This window comes from Siphateles boraxobius, unplaced genomic scaffold (assembly GCF_051911475.1).
Source record: "Siphateles boraxobius isolate OS27281-9 unplaced genomic scaffold, OSU_SipBor_1 52, whole genome shotgun sequence".
Taxonomy (NCBI): domain Eukaryota; kingdom Metazoa; phylum Chordata; class Actinopteri; order Cypriniformes; family Leuciscidae; genus Siphateles; species Siphateles boraxobius.
This window is the reverse complement of record NW_027509164.1, coordinates 1,710,707-1,728,497: the sequence shown is the minus strand read 5'-3', so window position 1 is coordinate 1,728,497 and position 17,791 is coordinate 1,710,707. Positions and strand designations below refer to the sequence as shown.

Below are 17,791 nucleotides of genomic sequence, written 5' to 3'. Positions count from 1 at the left end.
CTTCGACCCATAATTTAATATACTTGCTTTTTGTAATCATCGTAAGCAATACAAGGCTAAACATTTAAATTTTTCAGTTTCTTTGTTTGTTTGTAGCCAGTCAAGTTGTTGTTTAAATTTCCAAACAGAAGCAAAACTTATCAAGACAACCATTTACTTAATAATTTCTGCAAATTTCTCTGAAGTGAGGGCTTCCGAGCACAGCTGCTTACAGCGTTCGCTCTTTTCTGTCTCACTATTAGTTTCAGGACTGTTAGGTTACTGATCAAGTTACTCAGTTTGTCTGCCATATCTTAATAAGAGTTCAAACTCACCTGAAGTCATTGCAGAAATGGAGGCGGCGATCTTTGAACAACACAGCTTGGCTTCTCCGTGATGAAACTGCAGAGTATACTCCAAAATCACAGTTACATATACTGGTCCATGCCAATTTGGGTCACAACTTTTTTTTTTTTTTCTTTTTTTCTTTTTTTTTCTCTCTCTCGGGATCGTTCCTGATGCATCCCTGGCAAACAACCCTATTTTTGTTAGTATCCCTAACTGCCTGATTCACTAAATTCGGGGATCCCCTATCTGAGATGGAAGAGATTGAGCAGGTTTACGGTGCCACTGGACCTCCCGTCCAGGGACGTACTCTGCTGGGGTGGTGCTACACCATTAATGCCCAGCGGGGCCCACACAGAGCACGCTTCGCTTGCGCTGTCTGCTGCCGTTACCCTTAACGACGCTCTCAGCGACTTCTTATCCTCTCAGCAGTAGGCCTACAACTTACTCCTTCACTCGCCTCATCGGAGTGAAGGCTCTCCCGCTCTCCTTCAAAATCTCTTCCAGTCAGACAGCCCTAACAATTAATAAAAGCTTACTACCTTGTGTGTTGATTTGCCAGAGATGTCACCACGGAATGATTGCCCGCATCCTCCACCAAACTGTAAGGGGTGTACAGTTAAAGACCCAGAACCAGATATGAAGAATGAAGACCCAGAGTCAGAATTATAAAAAATTAAAGAAAATATTTACTGAAGATAGTTTGCAGTTTCATCAGCAGAAGTCAGCTTCAATACTCGCACAGGAGTTCGTAGGCCGCCCCCCTTACAGTTACAAAGATCACAGCAGTTATACGATTTCCAAGGTCTAAGCTACGTCATTGCTTACAGGAGGAATGATTCTCATTGGCTATGAAATAGATAAACACAGTAATTTTCCACACATATACAGATAGACTGAAGCATATCTCCATCGATTATGCAGCTGAAGTTAGGCACGTCATGACCTTCCAGGTCGCAGATTTGGGTTGCTGGGCGCCAGCATGTCCAGAACAACAACTCAGTCAATTTCCAATAATGCCAGTGGTTCCTTAACCTGTAACCAAGAAGACTAACACACACACCGACACACAGCTTTTCCAAGGTTGGATTTGGCCAGGCTCTCACTATAAACAGGAGAGTCCTCTCAAAACATCAAGATAATGCGTTCTTTCTCTCAAGGATAGCTAAACTTTAGTCTAACTGGAAAGAAAGGCTTTAACAAAGAAATGGCCCCTTAAACTATTGGCTTCAATGACCCCTATATGTTTTAACACATTGAAGACCTTTCTCAAACACAAAACAAGTCCCTATTTCATTTCTGGAAGCTGGGTTAAATAAGCAAGCACTGCATTCAGATATCAAATACTGACATTAAAGAATACATGAAAAGAACATTTCAGTAATCACACTGGTAACTTATATAAATAAAGTAAAATCTCCAGAGAAGTCATTCAACTCATTTGATATTTAGAAGGAAAAATATTGATTAATACCTTAATTATAATCAATCATTACATATACATCGAAGCAGCAGTGGATTCCAATCCACCCCCTTCACCCTATACAAATGTCCACAAAAGGTAAGCTAACAGACCATGTCTATATTAGTTGTGAAATGTTTAATGTGAAGAATTCACTTATAGCATTTTGTTGAATGAATGTAATATTTTCAGATTTCTGAAATTCACCAAAGTCCTAACTTCCTCCATATATCCATCACAAGATTATCTGCACCATGAACTTTTATAAAGAATCACACAACTATTAAGACGGTAAGTTTTATTGAAGTAAATTTTAAGTTGTGGACATTTATACAAGCACTGATTAATCTACTAATTTAACGCTATAATAACGCTTTCAGATTTGTGCAGCAATGTTGATATTTTGAAGTCCACATATTCCTATACAAATGTCCACAAAAAGGTAAGCTAACAGACCATGTTCATGTTAGTTATGAAATATTTAATGTTAAGATTTCACATATAGCACTTTGATTAATGAATGTAATATTTTCAGATTTCTGAAATTCTGAAATTCTGAATGACTTCTGAAAGTCATAATTTCCTCCATATACCCATCACAAGATTCTCTGCTCCATAAACTTTTATAAAGAAGCACACAACTAATAAAACGGTGAGTTTTATTGAAGTAAATTTAAGTTGTGGACATTTATACAAGCACTGATTAATCTAATTGTACACTTCCAGATTTGTGCAGAAACTCAATAATGTCACAGTGTTGGGTTTGTGTTCCCCAGGTGTCCACTAGAGGTCCTCGTTATCACGGTGTCCTTCACTATTGACTTCATTTCCCAGCATTCTGTCTGTCACTGTCACTCATCAGTTCATTGCACTCAGCTGTTCCCCGTCATCATTGTTCCCAGCTGTTCATTGTTAGTCTTGTTAGATCTGTGTATATATTCCCTATCTGTGTTAGTATGTGTACGGATTCGTTGTTTAATGTCCCCACACTTCCGTTCCTGTTGTTGCTTCTCTCTCGTGTTTTGTTGTTTATTCTTGGACTGTCTTTGTTGGAATTTGACCCTTGCCTGGACTGGATGTGAGTACGGATTACCCCTTTTAATAAATACCTGCTATTGGATCTACGCTGTCTGTGTGTGTGTTCGTGACAGAACGAATCCGTCGTCACAAGATCCAGCGGTATGTTTTGCAACATCTCTTCCCCAGCCACCGAGCGGGAGAGAAGGGAGTTGTTTAAGGGGACCCGGTTGGTAAAGTTCCGTGGGACCCGTGGAGGTCGCCGCAGAGGAGGTGAAAGGGAGATGTATCACGTCCCGTCTGCCCAGTCAGAGACTGTTCACGTCCCGTCTGCCCAGTCAGAGACTGTTCACGTCCCGTCTGCCCAGTCAGAGACTGTTCACGTCCCGTCTGCCCAGTCAGAGACTGTTCAAGTCCCGTCTGCCCAGTCAGAGATTGTTCACGGCACGTCTCTCAAGTCAGAGACTGTTAACGTCGCGTCTGCCCAGCGAGAGACTGTTAACGTCGCGTCTGCCCAGCGAGAGACTGTTCACGTCACGTCTGCCCAGCGAGAGACTGTTCACGTCACGTCTGCCCAGCGAGAGACTGTTCACGTCACGTCTGCCCAGCGAGAGACTGTTCACGTCACGTCTGCCCAGCGAGAGACTGTTCACGTCACGTCTGCCCAGCGAGAGACTGTTCACGTCACGTCTGCCCAGCGAGAGACTGTTCACGTTCCGTCCGCCTTCCTGGACCTGGACTATCTGGAGCGTCTGGCTCGGATCCTGGACATGCCCGTGTCTGCTGTTCCAGAGCCGGAACCAGTGTCTGCTGTTCCAGAGCCGGAGCCCGAGGCAGAGCCAATGGCCATTCCAGAGCCGGAGGCAGAGCCAGTGCCCATTCCAGAGCCGGAGGCAGAGCCAGTGCCCATTCCAGAGCCGGAGGCAGAGCCATTGCCGGTTCCAGAGCCGGAGGCAGAGCCAATGCCTGTTCCAGAGCCGGAGGCAGAGCCAGTGCTGTCTGCCTTCTTGGATCTGGACTATCTGGAGCGTCTGGTTAGGATCCTGGACATGCCCATGTCTGCTGTTCCAGAGCCGGAGGCAGAGCCCATGCCCGTGCCAGAGCCGGAGGCAGAGCCCATGCCCGTGCCAGAGCCGGAGGCAGAGCCCATGCCCGTGCCAGAGCCGGAGGCAGAGCCCATGCCCGTGCCAGAGCCGGAGGCAGAGCCCATGCCCGTGCCAGAGCCGGAGGCAGAGCCCATGCCCGTGCCAGAGCCGGAGGCAGAGCCCATGCCCGTTCCAGAGCCGGAGGCAGAGCCCATGCCCGTTCCAGAGCCGGAGGCAGAGCCCATGCCCGTTCCAGAGCCGGAGGCAGAGCCCATGCCCGTTCCAGAGCCGGAGGCAGAGCCCATGCCCGTTCCAGAGCCGGAGGCAGAGCCCATGCCCGTTCCAGAGCCGGAGGCAGAGCCCATACCCGTTCCAGAGCCAATGCCTGTTCCAGAGCCAGTGCCTGTTCCAGTGCCTGAGCCAGTGTTTGTTTATGTGTTTGTGTGTGTCCTTGTTACCATTTCTGTTCTAGTGACTGTTCCTGAGCTGCTGTTTGCAGTTCCTGAGCCGGTGGCTGCTGATCCAGAGGCAGAGCCAGTGCCTGTTCCAGAGCCGGAGGCAGAGCCAGTGCCTGTTCCAGAGCCGGAGACAGAGCCAGTGCCTGTTCCAGAGCCAGTGTCTGTTCCAGAGCCGGAGGCAGAGCCAGTGTCGGTTCCAGAGCCGGAGGCAGAGCCAGTGTCGGTTCCAGAGCCGGAGGCAGAGCCAGTGTCTGTTCCAGAGCCGGAGGCAGAGCCAGTGTCTGTTCCAGAGCCGGAGACAGAGCCAGTGTCTGTTCCAGAGCCGGAGGCAGAGCCAGTGTCTGTTCCAGAGCCGGAGGCAGAGCCAGTGTCTGTTCCAGAGCCGGAGGCAGAGCCAGTGTCTGTTCCAGAGCCGGAGGCAGAGCCAGTGTCTGTTCCAGAGCCGGAGGCAGAGCCAGTGTCTGTTCCAGAGCCGGAGGCAGAGCCAGTGTCTGTTCCAGAGCCGGAGGCAGAGCCAGTGCCTGTTCCAGAGCTGGAGCCAATGTCTGTTCCAAAGCCAGTGCCTGTTCCAGTGCATGAGCCGGTGTCTGTTGCTGTTCCTGTGCCATGGTCGCCCTCGCCCTGGTCTTTACCGCCCTGGCCGCCCGAGGGGTCTTCACCGCCCTGGCCGCCCGATGGGTCGTCTGCTTCGCCCTGGCCGCCCGATGGGTCGTCTTCTTCGCCCTGGCCGCCCGATGGGTCGTCTGCTTCGCCCTGGCCGCCCGATGGGTCGTCTGCTTCGCCCTGGCCGCCCGATGGGTCGTCTGCTTCGCCCTGGCCGCCCGATGGGTCGTCTGCTTCGCCCTGGCCGCCCGATGGGTCGTCTGCTTCGCCCTGGCCGCCCGATGGGTCGTCTGCTTCGCCCTGGCCGCCCGATGGGTCGTCTGCTTCGCCCTGGCCGCCCGATGGGTCGCCTGCTTCGCCCTGGCCGCCCGATGGGTCGCCTTCTTCGCCCTGGCCGCCCGATGGGTCGCCTTCTTCGCCCTGGCCGCCCGATGGGTCGCCTTCTTCGCCCTGGCCGCCCGATGGGTCGCCTTCTTCGCCCTGGCCGCCCGATGGGTCGCCTTCTTCGCCCTGGCCGCCCGATGGGTCGCCTTCTTCGCCCTGGCCGCCCGATGGGTCGCCTTCTTCGCCCTGGCCGCCCGATGGGTCGCCTTCTTCGCCCTGGCCGCCCGATGGGTCGCCTTCTTCGCCCTGGCCGCCCGATGGGTCGCCTTCTTCGCCCTGGCCGCCCGATGGGTCGCCTTCTACGCCCTGGCCGCCCGATGGGTCGCCTTCTTCGCCCTGGCCGCCCGATGGGTCGCCTTCTTCGCCCTGGCCGCCCGATGGGTCGCCTTCTTCGCCCTGGCCGCCCGATGGGTCGCCTTCTTCGCCCTGGCCGCCCGATGGGTCGCCTTCTTCGCCCTGGCCGCCCGATGGACTGTCTGCTTCGACCTGGCCGCCCGATGGACTGTCTGCTTCGCCCTGGCCGCCCGATGGACTGTCTGCTTCTTCCTGGCCGCCCGATGGACTGTCTGCATCCGCCCTGGCCCCCGGCTAAACCATCACCCCCTCTTTCTGTTCCCTTTCATGGACCTGGCCCCCCATCCCTCCCCCTGATCCTCCACCATTCCACCTCCCTCCTGAACTCTTGTGTTGTGTGTTTTGTCTTGGAGCGTCTAGTAGCCGCTCCGTAGAGGGGGGGTTATGTCACAGTGTTGGGTTTGTGTTCCCCAGGTGTCCACTAGAGGTCCTCGTTATCACGGTGTCCTTCACTATTGACTTCATTTCCCAGCATTCTGTCTGTCACTGTCACTCATCAGTTCATTGCACTCAGCTGTTCCCCGTCATCATTGTTCCCAGCTGTTCATTGTTAGTCTTGTTAGATCTGTGTATATATTCCCTATCTGTGTTAGTATGTGTACGGATTCGTTGTTTAATGTCCCCACACTTCCGTTCCTGTTGTTGCTTCTCTCTCGTGTTTTGTTGTTTATTCTTGGACTGTCTTTGTTGGAATTTGACCCTTGCCTGGACTGGATGTGAGTACGGATTACCCCTTTTAATAAATACCTGCTATTGGATCTACGCTGTCTGTGTGTGTGTTCGTGACAAATAACTACTGTTGATATTTTGAAGTCCACATATCCCTATACAAATGTCCACAAAAGGTAAGCTAACAGACCATGTCTATATTAGTTGTGAAATGTTTAATGTGAAGACTTCACTTATAGCATTTTGTTGAATGAATGTATTAATTTCAGATTTCTGAAATTCACCAAAGTCCTAACTTCCTCCATATATCCATCACAAGATTATCTGCACCATGAACTTTTATAAAGAATCACACAACTATTAAGAAGGTAAGTTTTATTGAAGTAAATTTTAAATTGTGGACATTTATACAAGCACTGATTAATCTACTAATTTAACGCTATAATAACGCTTTCAGATTTGTGCAGCAATGTTGATATTTTGAAGTCCACATATTCCTATACAAATGTCCACAAAAGGTAAGCTAACAGACCATGTCCATGTTATTTATGAAATGTTTAATGTTAAGATTTCACTTATAGCACTTTGTTGAATGAATGTAATATTTTCAGATTTCTGAAATTCACCGAAGTCATAATTTCCCCACATATACCAATCAAAAGATTGTATGCGGTATGAACTTCTCTAAAGTGTACAACTGATTAAAAAAGGTAATGTACAATGCATATATTCAAACTTGTTACTGAAAACGTATCATTTTTGTGATTTGGTTTATTTCTTTTCCCCTTCTAGAAATAGTGACAACATTCTTCTCAACTATCAATTCAAAAAATGTTCTGAAAAAGCTTTAAACATATGCAGGCAGTCAATAGTCAATTATGTTATTTAACAACTGAATACATAATCTCCACAGTAACAATGTTGAATGGATGGCTTGTATTACATTTGGCCTATGTATAGTTACTTTAATATGTGCCAGCCAAAAGAGGATGGCCTGCCCCTGCTGAGTCTGGTTCCTCTCAAGGTTTCTTCCTTTGCCACTACGCTGATTATGCTCCAGCCCTTGGTCCATGATGTTCCACACTGCTATCTCAGGGAGTTTTTCCTTGCCACTGTCGCCTTTTGGCTTGCTCACTGGGTTATTAAGGCACAACATGTTTAAAATAAAGTTTTTTTTTTTTTAATAAAATTATTGAAATATACTTTGTCCCTGTAGCCATATACTTCATTTTAATGTCTTTGATTTTCTACTTGTACTAAATGGATATAGACACTATATTATATTATATGAATTGATTCTACACAAACTTTTGGTGTCTTTTACAAAGTGCATCATAAAAAAGCTTAGTGGATAGAGCATTTACATAATTTTCATTTAATTTGTAGTATGCTGTTATTTAACAGTTGTTTTTATTATTTTCAAATATTAAAATTAGTAAGTGACTGTCTGCAGGACAACAGTTAAAACATTGTCCAACCTGAATGTTAATTTTAACTAACTTTGCCCATTGACAATATTTAAACTATTGTATATGCACTTGTTTGATTTAAAGCTTTATGTAGTTAACTTGAAATTTATAAAAGCCAGCATAATTAAATAAAAATAGGTTTAATTAGACCATGAAAAACATCAAATCGAACACAGAATGAATAATGAAGTAATAAAAAATAAAAAAACATGTTTACTTCTAATTCAAGAGTAAGAAAGATTAGTACAGCTCTTACATGGATAATAAAGGAATTGAAATGACAACTTATATATGATTTTAAAGTTGACGCACACAGGACTCGAACCCACTATCTATAGGTCAGGTGCCTGTCACTCATCACATTGCACCACTTGGCCAACACACATTTACACAGCTGTTGAAATTCAATAGTTTCAGGAGAGAATCAGGTCAAAATGAAGTATTTTGAAGAAAATGCAGAGCATATTGTATTTAAAAAGTTTGATTAAATCATCCAAAATTGGTCAGATTACTACTCATTACCATTACATGTGTGCACATTTTCCTACTTGTGGTTCATATGGCTGCCACTGACAACCATTCGGGTCGAAGAAGAACAATTTTACGTAAAAGAATTGCATGTTGTATGTGACAGCTTCAGATGAGATCATTCTTAGGCACAATGCCTGGAACAGACGCAACTTCCACATCTTTTCCTGCCACAGTACCTCATGCGGTCTGGGCACGTGTCACACTGAGTTGCGAACCCACAACGCTAAGCATCGAGATCCGTGGTGTAACACGTTGAGCTAATCACTCATGCGTGTTCACCAGCCTGCTGAGGAGGGGGTTCAGTGTGAGAATGAGTTCACAAAAAAGTTACATGACATGTTAACCAGATTAGCATGCTAAGCTAATTAATGCTAATTTAGCTTATGACTTGGTACATCCAATCCTGGTAAAATAGATATCCTCTGATTCGACATGGCGCAAGGAATCGATAGAGCACATGTTTGGAGAAAATTGGACAAAATTTGAAGGAGGAGTAGCGAAAAAAACTGAATACTGTACATTTCAAAATGGCCACTACTGTAAAGGGCGGGGTCTTAATATAAGGGATTGGTTTTGATCAGCATGATGACTGGAATCAGGTGGACTAAGTTTCATGTCTCTAGATCAAAGGGTTCAAAAGTTATAACCATTTCAATGTTGAATTTTAGAACTGGTGGTGGCGCTATAGAGTTGGTTCTAGAGGGTCAAAAATTGGTCCAATTACTATTCATTAGCATCACTACAAGTGTGCCAAATTTCATAATTTTCCTACTTACGGTTGATAGGGCTGCCATAGACTCCCATTTGCGGAATAATAATAATAAGATTAAAGCTGCAAGCAGCCTTACGGGGCCAAGCCTTCAATGGTTCCATGAGTTCAAAAAGTACTTAAAAATACTTTGCTTTCAAAACTTTAAAAGAAACTTTAATAACCAAAGTATTCTTACTTATTAACTTCTTACCTCACAGAAGAAATGAGTTCATCCAGCTGCTGAGGTTCAGTAGTTAAAAAGAGAATGAACTCAAAATAAAGACTTTGCATATAAATGAAACACACGTTATATTTAATAGGAAGAAAGAATATTACAATGCTTTTCAGTATTGTAACAGTCACTGCCTGTCACTTGTTTGTTTGTTTTCATTTTCAGTGCTATGTCCATCCCATCCATCAGGGGGCACCAGTAGCACTTCAACCTTATAGATAAAAGAGGAAGTAGGAGAGTAAGAGGGAGATTCAGTTTGGTAACCACATGGTATCTGCTGTCCTCAATGGTAATCCTGGTTTGAGAAACGTTAAGCTTGCTGCTCAACCGTGAGTTTAGAGTTCGTATTTCATCTTGTGTATGCTTTGGTAAAAGAACTTGTAAAGATGTTAATGAGTTGTTTTCTGTTATAGAGGATTTTTGTATTACCCGTGACTTACATAGCCCTTGAGTGCTGGATTGGAGTTTACTTGGGTGCATTAGGGCAACTGCTCAAGGACTTTATTCAAAGAATCCCGGGCTGCAACCAGAAGGACAAATACTTCATTTCATCAGTTCCAGATAAGACTGTTAATTCTAAAGACTGCTCACTTCATCTACATTTATCCATCAACATCTTTTATGGGGCATTTCACATTCATCCATTCCCACCAGGACTTTTCTTCTGTGATATTTTGTTTGTTTAGGGGTATGATAAAGTGTTTTGTGTAAAAATTCAATATAGTTGAAGAGAGAAGATTTTCATTTAGTTGTCTTTTGTTGATTCATGCATACCCTGAACAAAGTATCTGATGCAAGGCTGATTTCCCCCTCCTTCTACTGTAGCGAGCTTGGTTTAAAATAGCCAAGATAGTTATAGTATGATAAAGGAATTGAAATGACACAACTTTATAAAGTTGTAAGACAAAGGACTTGAACCCACACTCTCTGGGTCATATGCCTGTCACTCATCTCATTGAGCCCCTGGGAAGACATGTGTTTCCATAGATGTAGAAGTTCCATAGTTCAAATGAGAATCAACTCAAAATGAAGATTTAGTATTTAAATGGACAGCATGTTATGTTTAATGAGTTTAGTTGATATTATTGTGATTCACTGTTAGGTGGTTGTCCTGCACCTTTAATAAATAAAGTTAGTCCAAGATGCAGTGTATAGATTAATAAAATATTATATTACAACCAATTTTCATTTTTACAATTATTACTTAAGTTCTGTATTGATTACGAAGTTTTGTCATCATCTAAAGGTTCTAAATGGTTTAGATTTAGTGTATTTAACTGATTTTGTACTGATGTTCCTCATCTCTATTAAGATTAACAGGTTCTGGTAGGAATCTTACAATTCTGGACTTTTGGTACTACTTAGGATATTGAACTGCACTAAAGGAGAGAATGTTTTGTTTTTGCATGTGGGTCCTAAAGTCTGGAACAGGTTTCCTGATAATGTTCACTATTCTGACAAACATTCCTAGTTTAATTGTAGATTAAACACATCTCTTTAAACAAGAATTCACGCAATGCATTTTATAATTTTGTCATTTTGTTATATTAGATCTAATACATATTTTTATGTTCTATTTTCAGTTTCTAAATGGTCATGGGCATATTAGATATTATGTCATCTCCAATTTGGATCCAGCTTCATATGAGGATTTCAGATGATGCTAACTTCTGTGAAGAGATGATGCCAACTCTGTTTTAAAGTTGACATGAAATAAAAATTGACCTTATTAACTTTGTTAGCACATATAACTTGTCTTGTGGTGAACAATTAATCTGTGGAAGTCAATACTCAGAAAAAATACAAGTACTCCACATCGACTCTAGGGGTCACTGTTTGACAAATGGAAATTTTGCATAGTGTGCCTTTAATGTAATACAACACTATTAACTAAAGCTTAAAACAATTATTGAACCTGGTCTTTAAACTGTAGAAGTTTGTCAGTTTATAGGTTTACAGGTAAATTTACTTGTATAATGCCTGCTAGGGATGGAGAAATGAAGCCTCTTGAATTTAATTAGGCTTTACTCTGATTGTTTTGGGAAAATATTCAAAGCATCAGGAGCAGCAATAAACCTGCAGTGCAGCTCTGTGTATTATGATAGTGTATTGTTTGATGTGTAATGACATTTTGTTGCTTATTTGAGAATAAATAATTGTATACATTATGTAAATTGATTTAGGTTAGCTTTTAGTCTTTTGGCAATATACCTAAACTAATTTAAATAGTCTGTTGATCCAAATAATTTACTGTTACAATAGTAACTATTTGTAATTTAACATTCATGTAGTAACTAATTAACTTCTATTTACAATTACAATTTATTTTTTAAAACAATTCTTAATGTTAAATAATACAAAAATGTTCAAGTATTTTAATGTGATTTTATGGTTTACTATTATGATAAAATAACTTTTATTTATTGTCCACATGACGAGAAGGAAAAACTGATATTCAAGTCACTAAGTAAATCTAATGTTTATGGGACTTAAAATAATTAAAAGATATGCATATGTACACATTCAAATGTTTAATGTCAGATCAGTTGGCCGCACAATGTTGTCTATTATCGAGAGCAGTAATTAAATCATTAGTGACTAATGTAGTAGCTGTTATCGTACTATGGCCCGCTCTAAATCCTGACTGAAATGCGTTCAAAATATTATGACTAAGTAGATATTCTTTCATTTGATCATTTATAATAGATTCAAAAACTTTTGCTAAAACCGGTAATTTAGAAATCGGACGATAATTATTCAAATCGGAAGGATCGCCTCCTTTTAATAAAGGCATAACCATAGCCGATTTCCAAGATGGCGGAATTACATTAGTGGATAGACTCAAATTAAAAATCGATGCAATAGGTTCGGCAATAATATCTGCTGACAATTTTTAAAAAATTGGTTGAATTTGGTCAGACCCACCTGATTTCTTACAGTCTCAATTTCGGAGTAGTTTATAAACTTGGGACGGCAAGACAGGGGCAAAAGAAAATAAATCTGATTCACTATTAGTCAACTCATCAGTTCTCTGTTCATCAAGGACCAACGAATTGTCTGTTATCAAACCAGCTGAAATAAAATGACTATTAAACGTATTAACAATATCAGCCTTGTCTGTAATCAATCTTTGATTCAATTTTAAAACTTTTGGAAGATTAGTGGATGTATTTGATCCTATAAAAGATTTCGTTAATTTCCAAAATTTAGAAGGACAATTCATGTTATCATTAATCAGGTTTAAATAATACTGACTCTTCGAACTTTTTATTAATTTTGTACACTTATTTGATAATATATACATTGAACCAAGGATTATTTCTACCTCTCACCCGAAATCTACGTAAAGGAGCATGTTTATCACAAATTTCTAGAAAGATAGATTTGAAATAATCCCAAGCATCAACCACATCAGGTATAATTGAAACCAACTGTAAATCACTATTATATACATCATGCAAAAAAGCCTGTACATTAAAATTTTTAAATTGACGTTTAAGATTTGAATTGAGAATTGAGATCCCCAACATGTGAGGCCTCCATCTTGAAGGTTTTTGTAGCAGGCCCCTCATCTGACCCCTTCCTGATGTTGGCGCCAGGTCTGTTAATAGCATGAGAAAAAGTAGATGTCATCACAGGCCTCTGCCCAGTCGAACACCAACAGGTGCCGTGTAAGCTCAAGGATAACTGATTAGTGGGCCAGTGGCGCAATGGATAACGCGTCTGACTACGGATCAGAAGATTCTAGGTTCGACTCCTGGCTCGCTCTGCCTCATTTACTATGCTGTCAGCCCTTAGCCGTTTTATTATCCCATAGTTTTTGTTATTATTATTATTTGATTGGTTGAGAAATATTAGAAATTGACAGTCCAACAATAGGCTGCTTTGTCAGTAGGATAACGGTTACCATCAGTGTTGTGCAAGTTACTTCCAAACTGTAATACATTATATATTACTTGTTACTGTTATTTAAAAGTAATTCATTACCTTACAATATTACTGTCTCAGAATTGTAATGCGTTACATTACTCCTGTATTACTTTTGAGTTACTTTCACCAAAATAACTATACAGTAGTAGAACTTAACATTCTAAAATGACTAGGGCTGTAACGATATGCGATATGAAACCGAAATCGCGACACTCAGATCCACGAACCTGCAGAATCGCAACACACCACTTCCAACTCCCAGCGTTATCCATACCGTCCAGATCCAATGCTACCACATCTTTAAATTACTATTAGTATTATTTGAAGTTAACTTAACATTATAAAATATGTAGACCTACACCACAAAACTAGTTGAGGATAAATTATTTAAAATTTGGGAATTCCAGCGTTATGGACATTACATTTGCAGACTTGATTCTCAGAAAATGCATTAATACCAAAATATTGAAACGTCTGTTTATCCATAGTCTCCTCCCAGAAAGGAGTCCAGACATTAGAAAAATATCAGTCTACACATGTGCTTTATATTTAATATTAGGGAAATCGACAGTCATGTGTGACAAAAAAAAATCTTTAACTTTTAGGAGGCAACGATTTTTTGTTGTTGTAATTCTGTGAATTACACTGCGCAAATCTAATAAAGAAGGGTTGGATCTCCACAGAACATAAAATATTCATTTTATTTTATTTTTCGTGTTCGCATTTATGAGGAAAAAATAATGTTACAGACGTGACAGTTCTCCGTTACGGACGCGACCGCTCTGAAGCGGCACTAAAAGACTGCTTTAAAACTTTCACAGACACCTTACACAGAAGACACGAAGCCTTTCTTTAAAGTGAATTTCGTTTTGTATTAATTGTACGGACCTGAAAAATATATCTATATTGAAATGTCTACTTGTAAACAGAACAATTCAAAACGAAAGAAAACAGACTGCTCTGCTTATGAAATGAAATGTGCATTTCTCTCTGGTGCATTCACTACTGCGAAGATCGCGAGTCAGCATCGTCAACTTCAACTTGACTTTATTAATAAACAATCAACATGTCTTGCTATATTTGACATATTCATAATCATTGCTTTTGCCGGTTCTTTGTGACAGCTTTTAGATGCTTTATCGGCAGCGCAGCCGCCCTTACATGAACGCATCACCACAGCATTAAAAACATGATTGCGTGATGAAAACATGAAAAATACCACATAAACATAGCCTAACTGTTTAAAAAGAAAACAGAACGAATAGCCTAATGCTCATACGTCCATCTCGCGAATGTAGTCTTCTTCATGCCATCTTCACCATTAGCCGCTTTTCCTCTGGCCAGCGCGAGCACAGAGGCCGAAATCATACCTCACGGCACTCCTGTAAAAAATAAATCGCTATACAAATATATCAGACGCTGCCATTTAGTCTTTAATTGCAGACTTGGACCTCACACGCGGCTATTGACTGACCACGAACAGGTAATTTAGCCTACTTGCATCTTTCATTCGTTAATGTCTGGCGGTCTTGCTGGTTTTTTTTTGTTTGTTTGTTTTACAATTAAAACTAAAAGTCTGTTGTAACGCAAGCCTTACCGAACATGTACCGAGTAAAATATTACTGAAAATTGATTAGTAATGCCTTACACTACTGCGTTACAGCAAAACGTAATATGTTACTGTAATGCATTACTTTTGTAACGCGTTACTCCCAACACTGGTTACCATACAATACTATGCTTCTTTTAAAATGCATTGCATGAGTACTGTCACAAGGACCTTGCTTTACGACCAGTTTGTAGTGTCTATTATGCCATCGCAAGAATGGGAGGAAACTGAACCCCCTCGTGAGGCAAATGAGAGCTCCCTCTGTTGAGCCTGATGAAATTGAATTCAGTAAACAATCCCTTCGGATCATTCCCATGTTCTTAAAGGGGACGGTCACACACTAAAACTAAAAGGGTCTGCTCCAGGCAGAAGGAAGATCCCATATGGTCTAGCGGTCAGGATTCCTGGTTTTCACCCAGGCGGCCCGGGTTCGACTCCCGGTATGGGAAGATCGGGTTGTCTTTGCATCACTTAATCGAAACAACCAGCATGTATGTCTGTAGCAGTTTTAGCCGGTGGCGGAGATTCAGCAACGTGATATGTTGAGGTTCTGTCCCCAATCAGTGTGCCTTCGATAGCTCAGCTGGAAGAGCAGAGGACTGTAGGTGGCAAGTTGGCAATTCTTAGGTCGCTGGTTCAACTCATAAACATTTCCTTGGCCCTGCTTCTCGACGAGGGCGTCAGCGCTTGAGTTTCGTAGTTCGCCATTTTACAATCACGACCGCAGGTGATGGGCAAAAGCTTAGGTCGCTGGTTCAACTCCGGCTCGAAGGAGTTCTTTTTCACACATAAACATTTCCTTGGCCCTGCTTCTCGACGAGGGCGTCAGCGCTTGAGTTCGTAGTTCGCCATTTTACAATCATGACCGCCGGTGGTGGACAAAAGCTCATTCCCTGACCGGGAATCGAACCCGGGCCGCGGCGGTGAGAGCGCCGAATCCTAACCACTAGACCACCAGGGAAGGTCTGCTGATGACTTGCCCTCAAGCCTGCGTGTGGCCTCTACCAGATTTTGCAGCAAGACCACTAATACTTGTATTTTCCTCCAGGAGAGGAGACGTCACTGACCCTGGCAAACTGACAAACTGTCACAGACTCTGTAGGATTATCTTAACAACACCACAACTTGCCATGAAAACAAAGCAACCGAGATCCCCAACATGTGAGGCCTCCATCTCGAAGGATTTTAACGCAGTTTTTTGCAGACGTCTCTGTTATTATTATTATTGGATTGGTTGAGAAATATTAAAAATTGACAGTCCAACAATAGGCTGCTTTGTCAGTAGGATAACGGTTACCATACAATACTATGCTTCTTTTAAAATGCATTGAATGAGTACTGTCACAAGGACCTTGCTTTACGACCAGTTTGTATTGTCTATTATGCCATCGCAAGAATGGGAGGAAACTGAACCCCCTCGTGAGGCAAATGAGAGCTCCCTCTGATGAGCCTGATGAAATTGAATTCAGTAAACAATCCCTTCGGATCATTCCCATGTTCTTGAAGGGGACGGTCACACACTAAAAGTAAAAGGGTCTGCTCCAGGCAGAAGAAAGATCCCATATGGTCTAGCGGTCAGTATTCCTGGTTTTCACCCAGGCGGCCTGGGTTCGACTCCCAGTATGGGAAGATCAGGTTGTCTTTGCATCACTTAATCGAAACAACCAGCATGTATGTCTGTATCAGTTTTAGCCGGTGGCGGAGATTCAGCAACCTGATATGTTGAGGTTCTGTCCCCAATCAGTGTGCCTTCGATAGCTCAGCTGGAAGAGCGGAGGACTGTAGGCTGACAAACTGTCACAGACTCTGTAAGAATATCCTAACAACACCACAACTTGCCATGAAAACAAACCAACCGAGGTCCCCAACATGTGATGCTTCCATCTCGAAGGATTTTAACGCAGTTTTTTGCAGACATCTCTTACCCTGGATCCTGGTTCATCCGCTGAGAAACTGTCACAGACTCTGTAGGAATATCCTAACAACACCACAACTTGCCATGAAAACAAAGCAACCGAGATCCCCAACATGTGAGGCCTCCATCTCAAAGGATTTTAACGCAGTTTTTTGCAGACGTCTCTTACCCTGGATCCAGGTTCTTCCGCTGAGAAACTGTCACAGACTCTGTAGGAATATCCTAACAACACCACAAACTTGCCATAAAAACAAAAAATTTGAGATCCCCAACATGTGAGACCTCCATCTCTAAGGTTTTTTTCAGCAGCTTTTTGCAGACGTCTCTGTTATTATTATTATTGGATTGGTTGAGAAATATTAAAAATTGACAGTCCAACAATAGGCTAATTTGTCAGTAGGATAACGGTTACCATACAATACTATGCTTCTTTTAAAATGCATTGCGCATGAGTACTGTCACAAGGACCTTACTTTACGACCATTTTGTAGTGTCTATTATGCCATCGCAAGAATGGGAGGAAACTGAACCCCCTCGTGAGGCAAATGAGAGCTCCCTCTGATGAGCCTGATGAAATTGAATTCAGTGAACAATCCCTTCGGATCATTCCCATGTTCTTAAAGGGGACGGTCACACACTAAAAGTAAAAGGGTCTGCTCCAGGCAGAAGGAAGCTTGCTTGAGTTTGTAGTTCGCCATTTAACAATCACGACCGCCGGTGGTGGGCAAAAGCTTAGGTCGCTGGTTCAACTCCGGCTAGAAGGAGTTCTTTTTCACACATAAACATTTCCTTGGCCCTGCTTCTCGACGAGGGCGTCAGTGCTTGAGTTCGTAGTTCGCCATTTTACAATCACGACCGCCGGTGGTGGGCAAAAGCTTAGGTCGCTGGTTCAACTCCGGCTCAAAGGAGTTCTTTTTCACACATAAACATTTCCTTGGCCCTGCTTCTCGACGAGGGCGTCAGCGCTTGAGTTCGTAGTTCACCATTTTACAATCACG

The 17,791-nt window shown here is 42.6% G+C and overlaps 3 long non-coding RNA genes and 3 other non-coding genes across 6 annotated transcripts in view; 4 read left to right on the top strand and 2 right to left on the bottom strand.

Annotated features, from left to right (window-relative positions):
• LOC143713576 (uncharacterized) overlaps window positions 1–17,791 on the bottom strand; it is a 380,928-nt gene that overhangs the window by 204,939 nt on the left and 158,198 nt on the right. The window lies entirely within an intron of this gene.
• Window positions 6,476–7,565, top strand: LOC143713569 (uncharacterized). Its single transcript, XR_013195129.1, has 3 exons — window positions 6,476–6,532; window positions 6,968–7,066; window positions 7,149–7,565. It is a non-coding gene; the product is annotated as an uncharacterized LOC143713569 (long non-coding RNA).
• LOC143713559 (uncharacterized) lies at window positions 9,564–11,090 on the top strand. The gene is made up of 2 exons (XR_013195120.1): window positions 9,564–9,668; window positions 9,753–11,090. It is a non-coding gene; the product is annotated as an uncharacterized LOC143713559 (long non-coding RNA).
• trnae-uuc (transfer RNA glutamic acid (anticodon UUC)) lies at window positions 15,256–15,327 on the top strand. The gene has a single exon. It is a non-coding gene; the product is annotated as a tRNA-Glu (tRNA).
• On the bottom strand, window positions 15,768–15,839 carry trnae-cuc (transfer RNA glutamic acid (anticodon CUC)). The gene has a single exon. It is a non-coding gene; the product is annotated as a tRNA-Glu (tRNA).
• trnae-uuc (transfer RNA glutamic acid (anticodon UUC)) lies at window positions 16,436–16,507 on the top strand. The gene has a single exon. It is a non-coding gene; the product is annotated as a tRNA-Glu (tRNA).